At 37.6% G+C, this 21,946-nt stretch overlaps 2 non-coding genes and 3 pseudogenes across 2 annotated transcripts; 3 read left to right on the top strand and 2 right to left on the bottom strand.

Annotated features, from left to right (window-relative positions):
* Window positions 1-4,801: 4,801 nt before the first annotated feature.
* Window positions 4,802-4,983, top strand: LOC128161943 (U2 spliceosomal RNA; annotated as a pseudogene).
* Window positions 4,984-5,326: 343 nt separating this feature from the next.
* On the bottom strand, window positions 5,327-5,445 carry LOC128161824 (5S ribosomal RNA). The gene has a single exon (XR_008240429.1). It is a non-coding gene; the product is annotated as a 5S ribosomal RNA (ribosomal RNA).
* A 440-nt stretch (window positions 5,446-5,885) lies between these two features.
* LOC128161947 (U2 spliceosomal RNA) lies at window positions 5,886-5,999 on the top strand (annotated as a pseudogene).
* Window positions 6,000-11,139: 5,140 nt separating this feature from the next.
* Window positions 11,140-11,322, top strand: LOC128161946 (U2 spliceosomal RNA; annotated as a pseudogene).
* Window positions 11,323-11,663: 341 nt separating this feature from the next.
* Window positions 11,664-11,782, bottom strand: LOC128161832 (5S ribosomal RNA). Its single transcript, XR_008240437.1, has one exon. It is a non-coding gene; the product is annotated as a 5S ribosomal RNA (ribosomal RNA).
* Between the last annotated feature and the right edge of the window lie 10,164 nt (window positions 11,783-21,946).

Genomic DNA, 21,946 nt, shown 5'->3' on the forward strand with positions numbered 1-21,946 from the left:
ACGCACGTGATGGAGGATGACATAGCAACGGGTGTGAGGGAGGTGGTCTACTCTATGAGAGAGGGTGAGCAAAGACACCTCCCTTACTTTACATCGGTGCATGGGCACCGATGTTTACTGTCGATGCCTGGCCGACCTCCCATCTGTTTCAGATGTGAGGAGGTTGGCCATCTTAGGCATCAATGTCAAGGAGGATCGATGCCTCATTCGAGACCCCGTAGCTATGCTACGGCGGTCCAGAAGCCCGCTGCTGGTAAGCGGGCGGAGGGGCCTGTTGGCAAGGCCCCTCCCCCACAGACAGTTGGTAAGCCTGTGGAGGGACCTGCGGGTCCCGCTGGTCGACCGGGGGAATCTCATGGTCCCCAGGAGGGTTCGGCTAACGCCACAGCTGACCCTCCCGATGACAAACAGGAGGACCATGGGATCCCTGTGGAGGGAAATGGGCCCGTGAGCCCATCCCCTGTAGATGTTGTACAGGGGGACACTGAGGTGTCCCTCCAGTGTGGACAGGAGACCCGTGGGTCTCTGGTGGAGGAGGATACCAGGAGTGTATCCTCCCCACAAGACATTGACATGTCCGAAGAGCTCGGGTTGGAGCTCTCGAGGGACACTGAGGTGTCCCTACAGTGGGGGGACACTGAGGTGTCCCTCGCAGATGAGGAGGTGGAGTTCACGGTCGTGAAACGGAGGCGGAGGAACGAGCCTATCAGCCCCTCGGCGGCCCAACCCTCTAGAGCTGACCGGTGAGTTACATAAGTGGAAACGAACTATGATTGTATAAGGACTTTGATAGCGGAAAATCCCTGGAAATTTAACATGGCCTGCCCCTGGACATTCTATCTACATATATATGTATATATATTTATATATACAGTTATGTATATTTTCCTGTTGTTATACTATTATCTCTACTGTGTGTTTTGTTTTTCTCTCATTCTACATTCCAAGGCCCTAGTATTGTATGTTTTAAAGCAGCCCGTGCTATACATGTTAGTTTTTCTCTTTACCATGTACCGTTAACAGCTCACTCATTGTAGACTTAAATACCCCGCACGCTAATGTCGTTTTCTCTTTGTACTTTAAATTGTAACGGGCTTTTAAATGGCCCAACTCGTAGTGAGCTTTTTTCATTATATCTTACAAAACAAATATCTATTCTTCTTTTGCAGGAAACTCATTTTAATAATATTAATAATGTAGAAAACTTAAAATCTTTATTTTCCACTGATAAATGTTACTTTAGTTTTGGTTCTAACAAATCTCGTGGAGTAGGTATAGTTGTTTTAAATCCCAATATTACAGTTACAAAATATTATTTAGACTTGGAAGGTAGAATGGTTTATATAGATATAAGATTTAATAATATAGAATATAGAATTATTAATATTTATGCTCCCAATAATGAACAAGAAAGATGTCAGTTTTTCGATGATTTATATCCTTTTTGTATTACTAAAAAACACTTAATTATAGGAGGCGATTTCAATTGTGTGTTAGATGTTAAATTAGATAAAATAGGAGGTAACTCCTCCTATGGTCAAGGTGGTGGTAAAAAAATTCAACAAATTGTATCTGATTTTAATTTAGTAGATAGTTATCGTTCTTTGCATCCTGATATTGTTAAAACTACATGGTGTTCAAGTAGTGTATCTTGTAGATTAGACCGTTTTTATATGTCCAAACTTATTAGTGATGATATACTTACTTGTAGTAACATACCTTTTGGTCATAGTGACCATGATGCTGTTTATTTAGAATTAAAAAATAATAATGGTATTAATTTTGGTCCAGGTTACTGGAAATTTAATAATTCACTTTTATTAGACAAAAATTTTGTTTATTCTTTTACTAAATATTGGGTGGACCTGATACAAGGTATAGATATAGATTTAGATTTTTGGGAGCATTTTAAAGATCAAATTAAACTTTTTACTATTCATTATTGTAAAAAAAAATCTACTGTTAAACGTAATGTGCTAAGACAATTACAACGGTCTTACCATCGTCTACAATATTATGAAAATAATAATCCTGGTCAGTTTATCGATAGATTACGCGAGATTAAAAGTCAAATTAAAGAAATTCAGTTACAAAATTATGCTGGCTCCAAAATTCGGTCACGTGCGGAATGTTTGGATAACGATGAAAAACCTTCTAAGTTCTTTTTTCAGCAGGAAATTAAGCGGGCCAAACAAAAAACAATTACCAAAATTGTTACAGAGTCTTCCCGTACTTGTTCAAGTTCTAGCGATATTTTGGCAGAGTTTAAAACTTTCTATTCAAAATTGTACACGGACGAAGGTATTGATCAGGATTTAGCTAGTGAGTTTTTGAAAAATGTACCAAAGTTACGTAATGACATTTCGACTACCTGTGAAGGCCCCATAACAAAAGACGAAATACTTTTGGCTTTGCGAGACATGGAAAACAATAAATCACCTGGTTCAGACGGACTCACAAAAGAGTTTTACTCTACATTTTCATCTATTCTTATCGACCCATTGGTTGAAGTTGTTAACACTGTATATAATGACGGTCATTTATCTGACTCACAAAAGCTATCTTATATCACTTTAATATGTAAAGATCCTGAAAATTCTACTAATGTTAAAAACTACAGACCCATTTCTTTGTTAAATTATGATTATAAACTTATTTCAAAAGTTATTACCAATCGTGTTAAGAAAGTATTACAGTATATAGTTCATCCTGATCAAACTTGTTCAGTACCAGGGCGCACTATTTTTGATAATTTACATTTAATGAGGAACATCATTGATTATTGTGAACAAAAACAAATGCCGTTGGCATTTATTTCTTTAGATCAAGAGAAGGCTTTCGATCGCGTCAGTTACGATTTTTTATTTCAAGTACTTTCGGCCTTTAACTTTGGGCCTTCTCTGATACGCTGGATAAAAGTTTTATATAATGACGTACGTTCCTCAGTCATAGTTAACAATCATATTTCCGACCCTTTTACTTTACAGCGAGGGGTGCGCCAGGGGTGCAGCCTGAGCCCTTTGTTATACGTTTTGTGTTTAGAACCGTTTGCCATTAAAATAAGGGAAGACGAGCAAATTTCAGGCGTTAAGCTACCAGGCAATTGTAATTCTATTAAGTTGTCTTTATATGCAGACGATAGTTTGGCAGTTTGTACCTGTGACGAGTCTGTGAAGCGAGTACTACACTGGTGCTCGCTTTACGGACGCGCCTCGGGTGCAAAACTTAACATACAAAAGACAAAGGGTATTTTTATGGGTAAATGGAAAAGTCGATCTGATCATCCTTTTGGTATTTCTTGGGTAGACAATTGTAAACTTTTAGGTATTAAGTTCGGGAATAATATTACTTATGATGACATTTGGCAACCTATTTTATCAAAATTTATTAAAACGTTAAATTTATGGAAACAGCGTCATTTGTCTTTTGTAGAAAAGTCTATAGTTGTAAAAGTTTTAGCATGTTCGAAATTGTGGTACGTGGGCTCTGTTTTTCTTTTACCTGATTTATACTTGAAACAGTTTGAGCGAGCCATTTTTAAGTTTTTGTGGCCGAGTAATACAGAACCACTGAAGCGTTCTGTGTGTTTTAACTATAAAACTAAAGGTGGTCTGGAGATTGTTGATATAAAATCAAAATTACAAGCGTTGCGTCTTAAACATTTACAAAACATACTGTATAATGATAAGTCTAAATATGTGTATTTTTCTGTATATTGGGTTGGATTTAGCCTAAGAAAGTATAACCCTACTTTCGCAGTGAATACTAGGCCACATTCTTCTGTTCTTACTTCTTTTTATTGTCAATGTATTAATGATCTTCACTATTTTTTGTCGATTCAAAATAGTAATTATACTTATGAATTTGGTAATATGTTAACCAAACAATATTATACTATTCTTGTTGAAAACATTGTAACAGAGCCACGTATTGTTAATATCTTTTCCAGTGTTAATTTTACCAAAGTTTTCCAACGACTTCATAACACATTTTTAGATAAGTATTCAAGAGATATTATGTTCAGAATTATACACGAAATTATTCCTGTGTCGTATTTCATGCATAGAATTGGTTTTTACAAAAACAATAAATGTGCTTTATGTAACATTCAGGTGGAAACAATACCACATCTATTTTATGAGTGTCGTTTTGTAAAACCACTTGTTTCCATTGTTAAAAATTTTCTTAATATACTTACTGGTAACGAATTCCAATATTTCAATCTGTCACACATACGTTTTCATACTTTTCCTATTACAATGTTAACTAAAGAAACAATCTCTGTTTGTTTGTATCTCATATCTCTAATGTGTTATATCATATGGCAGTGTAGATGTTCTGTGAAGTTTGAAAAAAAAGTCTTCAATAGTAATAGGCTTATTTTAATGTACATCAATAATTTAATACAAAGAATAAGATGTGATTTTTACCGATTTTCTTCTTTCAAATTTTCTAGTTTTTGGTGCAAAACCAACCTTTTTTGCGAAATTCCAAACGGTGAGTTAAAATTCAATGTCAGTGTGTAAATCCCTGTGTGTATTGTCCGCGTCTGATGTTATGTAATTGTCTGTTGGCGTTTCATTCATGTTGTTTACGTCCACGTCTCTGTGTGACCTTGTTTCCTTTAATGTTTACTATCACCCCGTACGTGTGTCAACTTTGTGTGATTCTTTTGTTTGTTCTTTCCGTTCTTATGTTTTTACACATTTTTATCATATATTTACTTTGTTAAACAAAGTATAACCATACAGTTTATGTTTCTGTTCGTATTTACATATGTTGTTATGTATATACCATGAATAAAGTTTTTATTTAAAAAAAAAAAAGTATCTGTTCTTATCAGCTTAATATCTGATACGTTCCCTACATGGGAACTACGATATTAAACTGATTTTTGGTCAGAGGTGAGATGTCAGGGGCTTGCTCCGCTCTCGCCACGGGTTGGCCTGGTATTGCAGTACCTCCAGGAACGGCCCACTTTATAACAAAATAATAGCAGCTTCCAACCCCCTCCCCCCCACACTCGCTCCCGCCTCTCCCTCTCTCTCTTTCAATCTTTCTATCTGTGCGCATTTTATATTTTAATATATTCGTTTAAATTGGATGAATGAATGTATGTTATAGTATATGTACGTGTATTTATATGTGTGTGTAATTGTGTATTCATGATTATGTTTTGAATCATTTCGGATGATACCTTGTTTGTTAAAATATTGAAAAGTGAATCCTGCAGCATATTGGACTCTTTGTCGTGCTCTGAACGATAAAAAAAATAAAATGTTACTGTCAAGAAAGATGAAAAGTGGGAGAAAGAGAGGGGGGAAAAAGTCTACGACACCTGGTATTCCCAGGCGGTCACCCATCCAAGTACTAACCAAGCTCTACGTTGCTTAACTTCGGTGATCGGACGAGAACCGGTGCTTTCAACGTGATATGGCCGTAGACAACAGCTAGGAGTTAGAAACAAGTAATATAGATATTAGTGTTTTCAGGACAGGAAGTTGGTAAGTATTAGTTCAAAACATTGATTGACGGTAATTCAAACTCGGGGATTTGACGTGTGAATGAGTTTTAATCAGTCAAAGTCAAGGCAACTTAACGATTGTATATACCGCGAGTACTCACTCTGCGCGCAAAACGTAGGTAATACGTATTTACAACTTTGGTACATTAAAGCATCATAGCGATTGATAATTCACCCCTTTGTTATTTTTAAGTTTACAATAATTTGCAAATACCCTAAACAACTTATATTTATTCGGAAAAAAATCGTACAGTCACCCTGACTCGCTCATTGATGCGAATTTAACAAAACAGAGAGTAAAACACTTCTTTATTTGAAAATGATTTTATTTCAAAAACAGGTCCCATGCCCGCGTATGGGCATCGCTTCTCGGCCTTTTGGCTAAGATCAAACTGTAGTATCTGTTCTTATCAGCTTAATATCTAGCTTAAGATCAAGATGGAGACAAAGTTAAGTGTGATGGAGAGGACTCTCAAGATAGTGGTGAAAGATTCCAGAGACGAGGTCAGAAAATTTGGACGAAAAGACGTGGTGGAGCTGGTCAAGGAGGAACAGGTGGACGCAGTCTGGCAAATGGAACGCTCCGATATATGGTATGTCACGTTTGAGTCCACAAGGCCAGTTAACGACTTTGATGGTCAGGAAGTGAGAGTTCCTGACCATAGGGTCATTCTTGAGCTTAGTGCATGTGACAGAGTGGTGGTGAGGATGAGAGTGAATTGGTTACCCTTTTGGGTGACCAATGAGGCGGTGAGCGACGCCTTCGATTCCTTTGGTGACGTCAAGAGTATCAAAGGAGCGACAGACTTCAATGGAATAGGCACCGGGGTGAGGGAGCTGGCCATATCAATGAGAGAGGGCGACCAGAGGTATATTCCATACTTTACCTGCATAGAGGGAAGCAGAGCCATGATAGTGGTTCCTGGCCGACCCCCCATCTGTTTTAGATGTGAGGGTGTCGGCCATATGAGGCACGAGTGCCCCAACTTTGTGCCATCAAAGTCGGCAGGCCGTAGCTATGCTACGGCCGTCCAGGCACCCGCTGTTGGAAAGCGGGCAGAGGGGCCTGTTGGCAAGGCCCCTCCCCCACAGGCTGTCAGTAAGCCTGCGGAGAGACCCACGGGTCGATCGGGGGACTCTCATGGTCCCCAGGAGGGTCCGGCTAACGCCACAGCCGACCCTCCCAATGACAACCAGGAGGACCGTGGGAGTCCTACGGAGGGGGATGGACCCGTGAGTCCCTCCCCTGTGGTTGACATGCAGGGGGACACTGAGGTGTCCCTCCAGTGTGGGCAGGAGACCCGTGAGTCTCTGGTGGAGGAGGATACCAGAAGGGTATCCTCCCCACAGGATGTCGACTTGTCAGAAGAGCTCGGGTTGGAGCTCTCGAGGGACACTGAGGTGTCCCTCCAGTGGGGAGACACTGAGGTGTCCCTCGCAGATGAGGAGGTGCAGTTCACAGTCGTGAAACGGAGGCGGAGGAATGAGCCTATCAGCCCCTCGGCGGCCCAACCCTCTAGAGCTGACCGCCCAACCCTCTAAGCTGACCGGTGAGTTAAATAAGTGGAAACGAACTATGCTTGTATAAGGACTTCGACAGCGGAAAAATCCCCCGAAATTTAACATGGCCTGCCCCTGGACATTCTATCCCCATATATATATATATGTATATATATTTATATATACAGTTTTTTATATTTTCCTGTTGTTGTGTTATTGTCTCTACTGTGTGTTTTGTTTTCCTCTCATTCTACATTCCAAGGCCCTAGTATTGTATGTTTTAAAGCAGCCCGTGCTATACATGTTAGCTTTTCTCTTTACCATGTACCGTTAACAGCTCACTCATTGTAGATTTAAATACCCAGCACGCTAATGTCGTTTTCTCTTTGTACTTTAAATTGTAACGGGCTATTAAATGGCCCAACTCGTAGTGAGCTCTTTTCATTATATCTTACAAAACAAATATCTATTCTTCTTTTGCAGGAAACTCATTTTAATAATATTAATAATGTAGAAAACTTAAAATCTCTATTTTCCACTGATAAATGTTACTTTAGTTTTGGTTCTAATAATTCTCGAGGAGTAGGTATAGTTGTTTTAAATCCCAATATTACAGTTACAAAATATTATTTAGACTTGGAAGGTAGAATGGTTTATATAGATATAACATTTAATGATATAGAATATAGAATTATTAATATTTATGCTCCCAATAATGAACAAGAAAGATGTCAGTTTTTCGATGATTTATATCCTTTTTGTATTACTAAAAACCACTTAATTATAGGAGGCGATTTCAATTGTGTGTTAGATGTTAAATTAGATAAAATAGGAGGTAACTCCTCCTATGGTCAAGGTGGTGGTAAAAAAATTCAACAAATTGTATCTGATTTTAATTTAGTAGATAGTTATCGTTCTTTGTATCCTGATATTGTTAAAACTACATGGTGTTCAAGTAGTGTATCTTGTAGATTAGACCGTTTTTATATGTCCAAACTTATTAGTGATGATATACTTACCTGTAGTAATATACCTTTTGGTCATAGTGACCATGATGCTGTTTATTTAGAATTAAAAAATAATAATGGTATTAATTTTGGTCCAGGTTACTGGAAATTTAATAATTCACTTTTATTAGACACAAATTTTGTTAATTCTTTTACTAAATATTGGGTGGACTTAGTACAAGGTATAGATATAGATTTAGATTTTTGGGAGCATTTTAAAGATCAAATTAAACTTTTTACTATTCATTATTGTAAGAAAAAATCTACTGTTAAACGTAATGTGCTAAGACAATTACAACGGTCTTACCATCGTCTACAATACTATGAAAATAATAATCCTGGTCAGTTTATCGATAGATTACGCGAGATTAAAAGTCAAATTAAAGGAATTCAGTTACAAAATTATGCTGGCTCCAAAATTCGGTCACGTGCGGAATGTTTGGATAACGATGAAAAACCTTCTAAGTTCTTTTTTCAGCAGGAAATTAAGCGGGCCAAAAAAAAAACAATTACCAAAATTGTTACAGAGTCTTCCCGTACTTGTTCAAGTTCTAGTGATATTTTGACAGAGTTTCAAACTTTCTATTCAAAATTGTACACGGACGAAGGTATTGATCAGGATTTAGCTAGTGAGTTTTTGAAAAATGTACCAAAGTTACGTAATGACATTTCGACTACCTGTGAAGGCCCCATAACAAAAGACGAAATACTTTTGGCTTTGCGAGACATGGAAAACAATAAATCACCTGGTTCTGACGGACTCACAAAAGAGTTCTACTCTACATTTTCATCTATTCTTATCGACCCATTGGTTGAAGTTGTTAACACTGTATATAATGACGGTCATTTATCTGACTCACAAAAGCTATCTTATATCACTTTAATATGTAAAGATCCTGAAAATTCTACTAATGTTAAAAACTACAGACCCATTTCTTTGTTAAATTATGATTATAAACTTATTTCAAAAGTTATTACCAATCGTGTTAAGAAAGTATTACAGTATATAGTTCATCCTGATCAAACTTGTTCAGTACCAGGGCGCACTATTTTTGATAATTTACATTTAATGAGGAACATCATTGATTATTGTGAACAAAAACAAATGCCGTTGGCATTTATTTCTTTAGATCAAGAGAAGGCTTTCGATCGCGTCAGTTACGATTTTTTATTTCAAGTACTTTCGGCCTTTATCTTTGGGCCTTCTCTGATACGCTGGATAAAAGTTTTATATAATGACGTACGTTCCTCAGTCATAGTTAACAATCATATTTCCGACCCTATTACTTTACAGCGAGGGGTGCGCCAGGGGTGCAGCCTGAGCCCTTTGTTATACGTTTTGTGTTTAGAACCGTTTGCCATTAAAATAAGGGAAGACGAGCAAATTTCAGGCGTTAAGCTACCAGGCAATTGTAATTCTATTAAGTTGTCTTTATATGCAGACGATAGTTTGGCAGTTTGTACCTGTGACGAGTCTGTGAAGCGAGTACTACACTGGTGCACGCTTTACGGACGCGCCTCGGGTGCAAAACTTAACATACAAAAGACAAAGGGTATTTTTATGGGTAAATGGAAAAGTCGATCTGATCATCCTTTTGGTATTTCTTGGGTAGACAATTGTAAACTTTTAGGTATTAAGTTCGGGAATAATATTACTTATGATGACATTTGGCAACCTATTTTATCAAAATTTATTAAAACGTTAAATTTATGGAAACAGCGTCATTTGTCTTTTGTAGAAAAGTCTATAGTTGTAAAAGTTTTAGCATGTTCGAAATTGTGGTACGTGGGCTCTGTTTTTCTTTTACCTGATTTATACTTGAAACAGTTTGAGCGAGCCATTTTTAAGTTTTTGTGGCCGAGTAATACAGAACCACTGAAGCGTTCTGTGTGTTTTAACTATAAAACTAAAGGTGGTCTGGAGATTGTTGATATAAAATCAAAATTACAAGCGTTGCGTCTCAAACATTTACAAAACATACTGTATAATGATAAGTCTAAATATGTGTATTTTTCTGTATATTGGGTTGGATTTAGCCTAAGAAAGTATAACCCTACTTTCGCAGTGAATACTAGGCCACATTCTTCTGTTCTTACTTCTTTCTATTGTCAATGTATTAATGATCTTCACTATTTTTTGTCGATTCAAAATAGTAATTATACTTATGAATTTGGTAATATGTTAACCAAACAATATTATACTATTCTTGTTGAAAACATTGTAACAGAGCCACGTATTGTTAATATCTTTCCCAGTGTTAATTTTATCAAAGTTTTCCAACGACTTCATAACACATTTTTAGATAAGTATTCAAGAGATATTATGTTCAGAATTATACACGAAATTATTCCTGTGTCGTATTTCATGCATAGAATTGGTTTTTACAAAAACAATAAATGTGCTTTATGTAACATTCAGGTGGAAACAATACCACATCTATTTTATGAGTGTCGTTTTGTAAAACCACTTGTTTCCATTGTTAAAAATTTTCTTAATATACTTACTGGTAACGAATTCCAACATTTCAATCTGTCACACATACGTTTTCATACTTTTCCTATTACAATGTTAACTAAAGAAACAATCTCTGTTTGTTTGTATCTCATATCTCTAATGTGTTATATCATATGGCAGTGTAGATGTTCTGTGAAGTTTGAAAAAAAAGTCTTCAATAGTAATAGGCTTATTTTAATGTACATCAATAATCTAATACAAAGAATAAGATGTGATTTTTACCGATTTTCTTCTTTCAAATTTTCTAGTTTTTGGTGCAAAACAAACCTTTTTTGCGAAATTCCAAACGGTGAGTTAAAATTCAATGTCAGTGTGTAAATCCCTGTGTGTATTGTCCGCGTCTGATGTTATGTAATTGTCTGCTGGCGTTTCATTCATGTTGTTTACGTCCACGTCTCTGTGTGACCTTGTTTCCTTTAATGTTTACTATCACCCCGTACGTGTGTCAACTTTGTGTGATTCTTTTGTTTGCTCTTTCCGTTCTTATGTTTTTACACATTTTTATCATATATTTACTTTGTTAAACAAAGTATAACCATACAGTTTATGTTTCTGTTCGTATTTACATATGTTGTTATGTATATACCATGAATAAAGTTTTTATTTAAAAAAAAAAAAATTATCTGTTCTTATCAGCTTAATATCTGATACGTTCCCTACATGGGAACTACGATATTAAACTGATTTTTGGTCAGAGGTGAGATGTCAGGGGCTTGCTCCGCTCTCGCCACGGGTTGGCCTGGTATTGCAGTACCTCCAGGAACGGCCCACTTTATAACAAAATATTAGCAGCTTCCACCCCCCCCCCCACTCGCTCCCGCCTCTCCCTCTCTCTCTCTCTTTCAATCTTTCTATCTGTGCGCATTTTATATTTTAATATTCGTTTAAATTGGATGAATGAATGTATGTTATAGTATATGTACGTGTATTTATATGTGTGTGTAATTGTGTATTCATGATTATGTTTTGAATCATTTCGGATGATACCTTGTTTGTTAAAATATTGAAAAGTGAATCCTGCAGCATATTGGACTCTTTGTCGTGCTCTGAACAATAAAAAAAAATAAAATGTTACTGTCAAGAAAGATGAAAAGTGGGAGAAAGAGAGGGGGAAAAAAGTCTACGACACCTGGTATTCCCAGGCGGTCACCCATCCAAGTACTAACCAAGCTCTACGTTGCTTAACTTCAGTGATCGGACGAGAACCGGTGCTTTCAACGTGATATGGATGTAGACAACAACTAAGAGTTAGAAACAAGTAAAATAGATATTAGTGATTTCAGGACAGGAAGTTGGTAAGTATTAGTTCAAAACATTGATTGACGGTAATTCAAACTCGGGGATTTGATGTGTGTATGAGTTTTAATCAGTCAAAGTCAAGGTAACTTAACGATTGTATATACCGCGAGTACTCACTCTGCGCGCAAAACGTAGGTAATACGTATTTACAACTTTCCTACATTAAAGCATCATAGCGATTGATAATTCACCCCTTTGTTATTTTTAAGTTTACAATAATTTTGCAAATACCCTAAACAACTTATATCTATTCGGAAAAAAATCGTACAATCACCCTGACTCGCTCATTGATGCGAATTTAACAAAACAGAGAGTAAAACACTACTTTATTTGAAAATGATTTTATTTCAAAATCAGGTCCCATGCCCGCGGATGGGCATCGCTTCTCGGTCTTTTGGCTAAGATCTAATCGAGTATGGATTTAGATGATACCCCCCTTAACATGATGGAAAGGACGCTAAAAGTCACGGTGAAAGGGACGAGAACGGCTACGCAATCCGTTAATAGACGTATGTTGTTAGATATTTTCAAGGACAGTGAGGTCTTGGCAGTGTGGTTGATGGAAAGGCAGGACGTATGGTATGTTACGTTTGTTGATAGAAGTACGGTTGATGATTTTGACGGGAGGGTTATGGACAGCAAGTCAGTGGGATTGACACTGTTATTCGCAGCATGCGACAGAGTAGTGGTGAGGGCGAGAGTACATTGGTTACCCATATGGGTAACCAATGAGGAAGTTAATAATGTGTTCGCAGCCCAAGGCGACATCAGGGCTGTGAACCATGTCACGGAAAACGGTGTGGCCACGGGGATAAGGGAGGTGGTCTTCTCCATGCGAGAAGGAGAGCAGAAACACCTCCCTTACCTGACATCGGTGCATGGGCACCGATGTCTTATGACAATCCCTGGCCGACCCCCCATCTGTTTCAGATGTGAGGGTGTCGGCCATTTGCGGCACCAGTGCCCTTACGGTCATACAAATCCTGGACCCAGAAGCTATGCTTCTGCGGCTCAGGGACCCGCTGGTGGAAAGCGGGTTGAGAGGCCTGTTGGTAAGGCCCCTCCCCCGCAGGCAGTTGGCAAGCCTGCGGAGGGACCCACTGGTCCTATTAGTCAGTCTGGAGTCTCTCGTGGTCCCCAAGAGGGTCCGGCTAACGCCACAGCCGATCCTCTCGTGGACAACCAGGAGGACCGCGAGAGTCCTGTAGAGAGGAAGGGGTCCGAGAACCCCTCCCCCACAGTTGACACATCGGGGGACACTGAGGTGCTCCCCTCGAGGGATGAAGTATCCCTTCAGTGTGGTCAAGAGACCCGTGAGTCTCAGGTGGCGGAGGATACCAGGAGTGTATCCTCCCCACAGGATGTTAATATGGCTGAGGAGTTCGGGCTGGAACTCTCGAGGGACACTGAGGTGTCCCTCCAGTGGGGGGACACTGAGGTGTCCCTCCCAGTTCCCCAATCCTCCATTGAGGATGATGTTGAATTCACCGTAGTCACTCGAAAAAGGCGGAAACACGACCAGCCGGTGAGCCCCTCAGCTTCAGAACCAACCAGAGCCCAGAGGTGATATATTCATAAACTTTCATAGCACAATGTTCTGTTTGTTTAGTTTTGTTATAGATGTTTTCTGTTATTTTCATCTGGTTTTGTATACATATGTGTTTCCTTTCCGTGTTCATTTATTTTCCTTTTATGTATTCTTCAGTTAAAATCACCTCCGAGCTCATGATTTTCGTGTTCGTATAGTATTCAATTATTTATCACACAATAACAATGGGTTTAAATATTCTAACTCTCAACTGTAATGGTCTTTTAAATCCCCCGACCCGTTCTGAACTATTCTCACTCTGTCGTCGATTTTCTATTGTTCTCCTACAAGAGACTCACTTCTATAATACTAACAATGTACTTACCTTTAAATCTCAATTTGGTTCAGATAAATGCTATTTTAGTTTTGGTACAAATAAAAGTAGAGGAGTAGGTATTGTTATATTAAATCCTCACATTACAGTTGATAAATATTTTTTAGATTTAGATGGTAGATTAGTTTATGTTGATATTAATTTTCAAAATGTATACTACAGAATTATTAATGTATATGCACCTAACGACGAAGGTAATTGAAATATATTTTTTGACGAATTATATCCAATATGCATTACACAAAGAAATATTATTTTAGGAGGTGATTTCAACTGTGTGTTAGATGTTAAATTAGATAAAATAGGAGGTAACTCCTCCTATGGTCAAGGTGGTAGTGAAAAAATTAAACAAATTGTATCTGATTTTAATTTAGTAGATAGTTATCGTTTTTTATATCCCGATAATGTTAAAACTACATGGTGTTCAAGTAGTGTATCTTGTAGATTAGATCGTTTTTATATGTCCAAACTTATTAGTGATGATATACTTACCTGTAATAACATACCTTTTGGTCATAGTGACCACGATGCTGTTCATTTAGAATTAAAAAATAGTAATAGTATTAATTTTGGTCCAGGTTACTGGAAATTTAACAATTCTCTTTTATTAGACAAAAATTTTGTTAATTCTTTTACTAAATATTGGTTGGACTTAATACAAGGCATAGATATAGATTTAGATTTTTGGGAACATTTTAAATATCAAATTAAACTCTTTACTATTCATTATTGTAAGAAAAAATCTACTGTAAAACGTAATGTGCTAAGACAATTACAACGGTCTTACCATCGTCTACAATATTATGAAAATAATAATCCTGGTCAGTTTATCGATAGATTACGCGAGATTAAAAGTCAAATTAAAGAAATTCAGTTACAAAATTATGCTGGCTCCAAAATTCGGTCACGTGCGGAATGTTTGGATAACGATGAAAAACCTTCTAAGTTCTTTTTTCAGCAGGAAATTAAGCGGGCCAAACAAAAAACAATTACCTAAATTGTTACAGAATCTTCCCGTACTTGTTCAAGTTCTAGCGATATTTTGGCAGAGTTTAAAACTTTCTATTCAAAATTGTACACGGACGAAGGTATTGATCAGGATTTAGCTAGTGAGTTTTTGAAAAATGTACCAAAGTTACGTAATGACATTTCGACTACCTGTGAAGGCCCCATAACAAAAGACGAAATACCTTTGGCTTTGCGAGACATGGAAAACAATAAATCACCTGGTTCAGACGGACTCACAAAAGAGTTCTACTCTACATTTTCATCTATTCTTATCGACCCATTGGTTGAAGTTGTTAACACTGTATATAATGACGGTCATTTATCTGACTCACAAAAGCTATCTTATATCACTTTAATATGTAAAGATCCTGAAAATTCTACTAATGTTAAAAACTACAGACCCATTTCTTTGTTAAATTATGATTATAAACTTATTTCAAAAGTTATTACCAATCGTGTTAAGAAAGTATTACAGTATATAGTTCATCCTGATCAAACTTGTTCAGTACCAGGGCGCACTATTTTTGATAATTTACATTTAATGAGGAACATCATTGATTATTGTGAACAAAAACAAATGCCGTTGGCATTTATTTCTTTAGATCAAGAGAAGGCTTTCGATCGCGTTAGTTATGATTTTTTATTTCAAGTACTTTCGGCCTTTAACTTTGGGCCTTCTCTGATACGCTGGATAAAAGTTTTATATAATGACGTACGTTCCTCAGTCATAGTTAACAATCATATTTCCGACCCTATTACTTTACAGCGAGGGGTGCGCCAGGGGTGCAGCCTGAGCCCTTTGTTATACGTTTTGTGTTTAGAACCGTTTTCCATTAAAATAAGGGAAGACGAGCAAATTTCAGGCGTTAAGCTACCAGGCAATTGTAATTCTATTAAGTTGTCTTTATATGCAGACGATAGTTTGGCAGTTTGTACCTGTGACGAGTCTGTGAAGCGAGTACTACACTGGTGCTCGCTTTACGGACGCGCCTCGGGTGCAAAACTTAACATACAAAAGACAAAGGGTATTTTTATGGGTAAATGGAAAAGTCGATCTGATCATCCTTTTGGTATTTCTTGGGTAGACAATTGTAAACTTTTAGGTATTAAGTTCGGGAATAATATTACTTATGATGACATTTGGCAACCTATTTTATCAAAATTTATTAAAACGTTAAATTTATGGAAACAGCGTCATTTGTCTTTTGTAGAAAAGTCTATAGTTGTAAAAGTTTTAGCATGTTCGAAATTGTGGTACGTGGGCTCTGTTTTTCTTTTACCTGATTTATACTTGAAACAGTTTGAGCGAGCCATTTTTAAGTTTTTGTGGCCGAGTAATACAGAACCACTGAAGCGTTCTGTGTGTTTTAACTATAAAACTAAAGGTGGTCTGGAGATTGTTGATATAAAATCAAAATTACAAGCGTTGCGTCTTAAACATTTACAAAACATACTGTATAATGATAAGTCTAAATATGTGTATTTTTCTGTATATTGGGTTGGATTTAGCCTAAGAAAGTATAACCCTACTTTCGCAGTGAATACTAGGCCACATTCTTCTGTTCTTACTTCTTTTTATTGTCAATGTATTAATGATCTTCACTATTTTTTGTCGATTCAAAATAGTAATTATACTTATGAATTTGGTAATATGTTAACCAAACAATATTACACTATTCTTGTTGAAAACATTGTAACAGAGTCACGTATTGTTAATATCTTTCCCAGTGTTAATTTTGCCAAAGTTTTCCAACGACTTCACAACACATTTTTAGATAAGTATTCAAGAGATATTATGTTCAGAATTATACACGAAATTATTCCTGTGTCGTATTTCATGCATAGAATTGGTTTTTACAAAAACAATAAATGTGCTTTATGTAACATTCAGGTGGAAACAATACCACATCTATTTTATGAGTGTCGTTTTGTAAAACCACTTGTTTCCATTGTTAAAAATTTTCTTAATATACTTACTGGTAACGAATTCCAATATTTCAATCTGTCACACATACGTTTTCATACTTTTCCTATTACAATGTTAACTAAAGAAACAATCTCTGTTTGTTTGTATCTCATATCTCTAATGTGTTATATTATATGGCAGTGTACATGTTCTGTGAAGTTTGAAAAAAAAGTCTTCAATAGTAATAGGCTTATTTTAATGTACATCAATAATCTAATACAAAGAATAAGATGTGATTTTTACCGATTTTCTTCTTTCAAATTTTCTAGTTTTTGGTGCAAAACAAACCTTTTTTGCGAAATTCCAAACGGTGAGTTAAAATTCAATGTCAGTGTGTAAATCCTTTTGTGTATTGTCTGCGTCTGGTGTTATGTAATTGTCTGCTGGCGTTTCATTCATGTTGTTTACGTCCAAGTCTCTGTGTGACCTTGTTTCCTTTATTGTTTACTATAACCCCGTACGTGTGTCAACTTTGTGTATTTCTTGTTTGTTCTTTCCGTTCTTATGTTTTTACACATTTTTATCATATATTTACTTTGTTAAACAAAGTATAACCATACAGTTTATGTTTCTGTTCGTACTTACATATATTTATATGTATTTACCATGAATCAAGTTTTTTATTAAAAAAAAAAAGTATCTGTTCTTATCAGCTTAATATCTAGCTTAAGATCAAGATGGAGACAAAGCTAAGCGTGATGGAGAGGACTGTCACCACGTGAGAAACACTTATTTAGAGTGACTTATTGTTTCTTTGCTAATTAGTGCTAATTAGATCTTCACCGTCGGACATTAAGATGTCACCTGTTATGAACTAATTATATATCTTGAGTAATCCTTTAAATTAATTATTGTATGTGTCAAGAGTAACTCTATTTATTTACACCAGTATGTATGTTTTACCTATAAATAAGTCGTTATCCACAATGCAATGATTGTCAGTTGGAGACTGGACCTTGTATTGTCCATGCCGACTGCATAGATCGTGTAGAAACGACAAGTTTGGATCGTTAATAAATTATTATTCGACATACCGACTTGTGAATTTTTACCGGTCATATTTGGTGGAGAATTCCTAAGGGTAAAGATACCCGGGGCTGCTACATATACTTTGTAGTAGTCGGACCCCAGTACCTACTCACAGCAGTCCATGGATTTCTTCTTCCCCCTAAGCCCTGCGTGGATGCATCCAGTCCGGCCGCGCTTCCCTCTACAACCCTGTGGACGCTGCGGATTAAGACATGGATGGAACATCTGCAGCGCCATTTCATCTCAAAGTTTCAAGTGCGGTAGAGAAGGACATTATGCGCGGATGTGCAGAACTAGGAACTCCGGAGCTGCCATCAACGCCGTCTCTTCTATTCCAACTCGCACAATTGGAACGCAAACAGAAGAAGTTGGGAAAAGAAAATCGGACAGAAAACGAGCTAGGGATAAAGAACGCATAAAAAAATTCAACAAAAATCGAAATGAAAGAAACAATTTACGTGAAATGCCTTTTGCAACCGTAAATGTTAATGAAATTCATGGTGAAATGATAGAAACAGAAATCGAAAAATATAGGCAGAAGGCGGCATCCAAGAAAGCAGAGGCGGGCTTTTGGAAACGTAATCGAAAAACCCTCGAACGTCAAATGTTGGAAAAAGACAATACCATCAAGAAACAGAATGAAGAACTCTGAGCCCAAAAAGAAGATCTGGCGGGAGCAAGGATAAAACAAGCAGAGCTCCAAGTCGCATTGCAGGCTTTACAAGACAAACTTGAATCAATGCAATCAAAAGAAGATCAAAAAGCATCACCCGAGAGACCAAGAGCTTCATACCGCGCTCAATCCGGACCAAAACATCATCCGGGACAACATTTCCAAACACGAAATCCTCGCCATGCTTTTCCGATTGCCCATTCATGTACCGGAAGTGCTACCGGGAGTGCAAAGAACCATCGGAAACACGAGGACGTGTTTCGGGGGGGGGGGGGGGGGAGGGGGGGAGGGGGGGGGGGGGGCGAGAGGGTATTGTCACCACGTGAGAAACACTTATTTAGAGTGACTTATTGTTTCTTTGCTAATTAGACCTTCACCGTCGGACATTAAGATGTCACCTGTTATGAACTAATTATATATCTTGAGTAATCCTTTAAATTAATTATTGTATGTGTCAAGATTAACTCTATTTATTTACACCAGTATGTATGTTTTACCTGTAAATAAGTCGTTATCCACAATGCAATGATCGTCAGTTGGAGACTGGACCTTGTATTGTCCATGCCGACTGCATAGATCGTGTAGAAACGACAAGTTTGGATCGTTAATAAATTATACCGACTTGTGAATTTTTACCGGTCATATTTGGTGGAGAATTCCTAAGGGTAAAGATACCCGGGGCTGCTACATATACTTTGTAGTAGTCGGACCCCAGTACCTACTCACAGCAGTGAATTTTTACCGGTCATAGGACTCTCAAGATAGTGGTGTAAGGATCCAGAGACGAGGTCAGAAAATTTGGACAAAAAGACGTGGTGGAGCTGGTCAAAGAGGAACAGTTGGAAGCAGTCTGGCAAATGGAACGCTCCGATATATGGTACGTCACGTTTGAATCAACAAGGCCAGTTAACGACTTTGATGGTCAGGAAGTGAGAGTTCCTGACCGTAGGGTCATTCTTGAGCTAAGTGCATGTGACAGAGTGGTGGTGAGGATGAGGGTAAATTGGTTGCCCTTTTGGGTGACAAATGAGGCGGTGGGAGAGGCTTTCGATTCCTTTGGTGACGTCAAGAGTATCAAAGGAGCGACAGACTTCAACGGAATAGGAACCGGGGTGAGGGAACTGGCTATATCTATGAGAGAGTGTGACCAGAGGTATATCCCATACTTTACCTCCATAGAGGGAAGCAGAGCCATGATAGTGGTTCCTGGCCGACCCTCCATCTGTTTTAGATGTAAGGGTGTCGGCCATATGAGGCACGAGTGCCCCAACTTTGTGCCATCAAAGTCGGCAGGCCGTAGCTATGCTACGGCCGTCCAGGCACCCGCTGTTGGAAAGCGGGCAGAGGGGCCTGTTGGCAAGGCCCCTCCCCCACAGGCTGTCAGTAAGCCTGCGGAGAGACCCACAGGTCGATCGGGGGACTCTCATGGTCCCCAGGAGGGTCCGGCTAACGCCACAGCCGACCCTCCCAATGACAACCAGGAGGACCGTGGGAGTCCTACGGAGGGGGATGGACCCGTGAGTCCCTCCCCTGTGGTTGACATGCAGGGGGACACTGAGGTGTCCCTCCAGTGTGGGCAGGAGACCCGTGAGTCTCTGGTGGAGGAGGATACCAGGAGTGTATCCTCCCCACAGGATGTCGACATGTCAGAAGAGCTCGGATTGGAGCTCTCGAGGGACACTGAGGTGTCCCTCCAGTGGGGAGCCACTGAGGTGTCCCTCGCAGATGAGGAGGTGGAATTCACGGTGGTAAAAAGGAGGCGGAGGAATGAGCCTATCAGCCCCTCGGCGGCCCAACCCTCTATAGCTGACCGCCCAACCCTTTAGTGCTGACCGCCTATCCCTCTAGAGCTGACCGCCCAACCCTCTAGAGCTGACCGGTGAGTTAAGTGGAAACGAACTATGCTTGTATAAGGACTTTGAAAGTGGAAAATCCCCCGAAATTTAACATGGCCCGCCCCTGGACATTCTATCCCCATATATATGTATATATATTTATATATACAGTTTTTTATATTTTCCTCTTGTTATATTATTATCTCTACTGTGTGTTTTGTTTTCCTCTCATTCTACATTCCAAGGCCCTAGTATTGTATGTTTTAAACCAGCCAGTGCTATACATGTTAGCTTTTCTCTTTACCATGTACCGTTAACAGCTCACTCATTGTAGATTTAAATACCCCGCACGCTAATATCGTTTTCTCTTTGTACTTTAAATTGTAACGGGCTATTAAATGGCCCAACTCGTAGTGAGCTTTTTTCATTATATCTTACAAAACAAATAGCTATTCTTCTTTTGCAGGAAACTCATTTTAATAATATTAATAATGTAGAAAACTTAAAATCTCTATTTTCCACTGATAAATGTTACTTTAGTTTTGGTTCTAATAAATCTCGAGGAGTAGGTATAGTTGTTCTGAATCCCAATATTACAGTTACAAAATATTATTTAGACTTGGAAGGTAGAATGGTTTATATAGATATAACATTTAATAATATAGAATATAGAATTATTAATATTTATGCTCCCAATAATGAACAAGAAAGATGTCAGTTTTTCGATGATTTATATCCTTTTTGTATTACTAAAAAACACTTAATTATAGTAGGTGATTTCAATTGTGTGTTAGATGTTAAATTAGATAAAATAGGAGGTAACTCCTCCTATGGTCAAGGTGGTGGTAAAAAAAATTAAACAAATTGTATCTGATTTTAATTTAGTAGATAGTTATCGTTCTTTGTATCCTGATATTGTTAAAACTACATGGTGTTCAATGTAAATATGTTTATTGGTTTAGGGTGAAGGGTGAATTGTTTGATTGTGAGAATGATGTTTTATTTGGTTTTGTATACATCCCACCTCAATGTTCAAATTATAGTTCATCAGAAGCATTTAACGAAATAGAACTTGAGTACTTAAATTTAATTTCTCAGTTTGACTATGTGTGTTTAACAGGCGATTTCAACGCCAGAGTATCTGACAAGAAAGATTTTTTTGAGGAAAGTGATTTGTCAAATTTTGAAGTATCGATAGACACAGAGTGTGATATCCTAACTGATGTAAACAAGATGAATATTTTTAACATCAATATTGATAGAAAAAACAAACTTTTTTGGAAATCAGCTGTTGAATTTTTGTAAAACAAATAGTTTATATATAATGAATGGAAGAGTTAACGGAGATGCAGATAGTGGGAATTTCACCACTACAAGATCAAGTGTTGTTGACTATTTTATTTGTAATGTAGATTTTTTTAAGTTTGTTAAATATTTTGAAGTATTAGATTTTAACTGTTTGTACTCTGATATCCACATGCCATTGACTTGTCAGTTAAGCTGTGAAATGTTAAATAACGAAAATTATAAGGATATATCATATCATGTCAATCCTACACAAAGAATCAGATCATTGAATCCAACCAAGTCGAGCGAGTTTTGCCAAAATATAAATACATTAAATTTATTAAGTATTGAACAAACTATAGATGATAAAGTACGCGACTC

This window comes from Crassostrea angulata, chromosome 8 (assembly GCF_025612915.1).
Source record: "Crassostrea angulata isolate pt1a10 chromosome 8, ASM2561291v2, whole genome shotgun sequence".
Classification (NCBI taxonomy): Eukaryota; Metazoa; Mollusca; class Bivalvia; order Ostreida; family Ostreidae; genus Magallana; species Magallana angulata.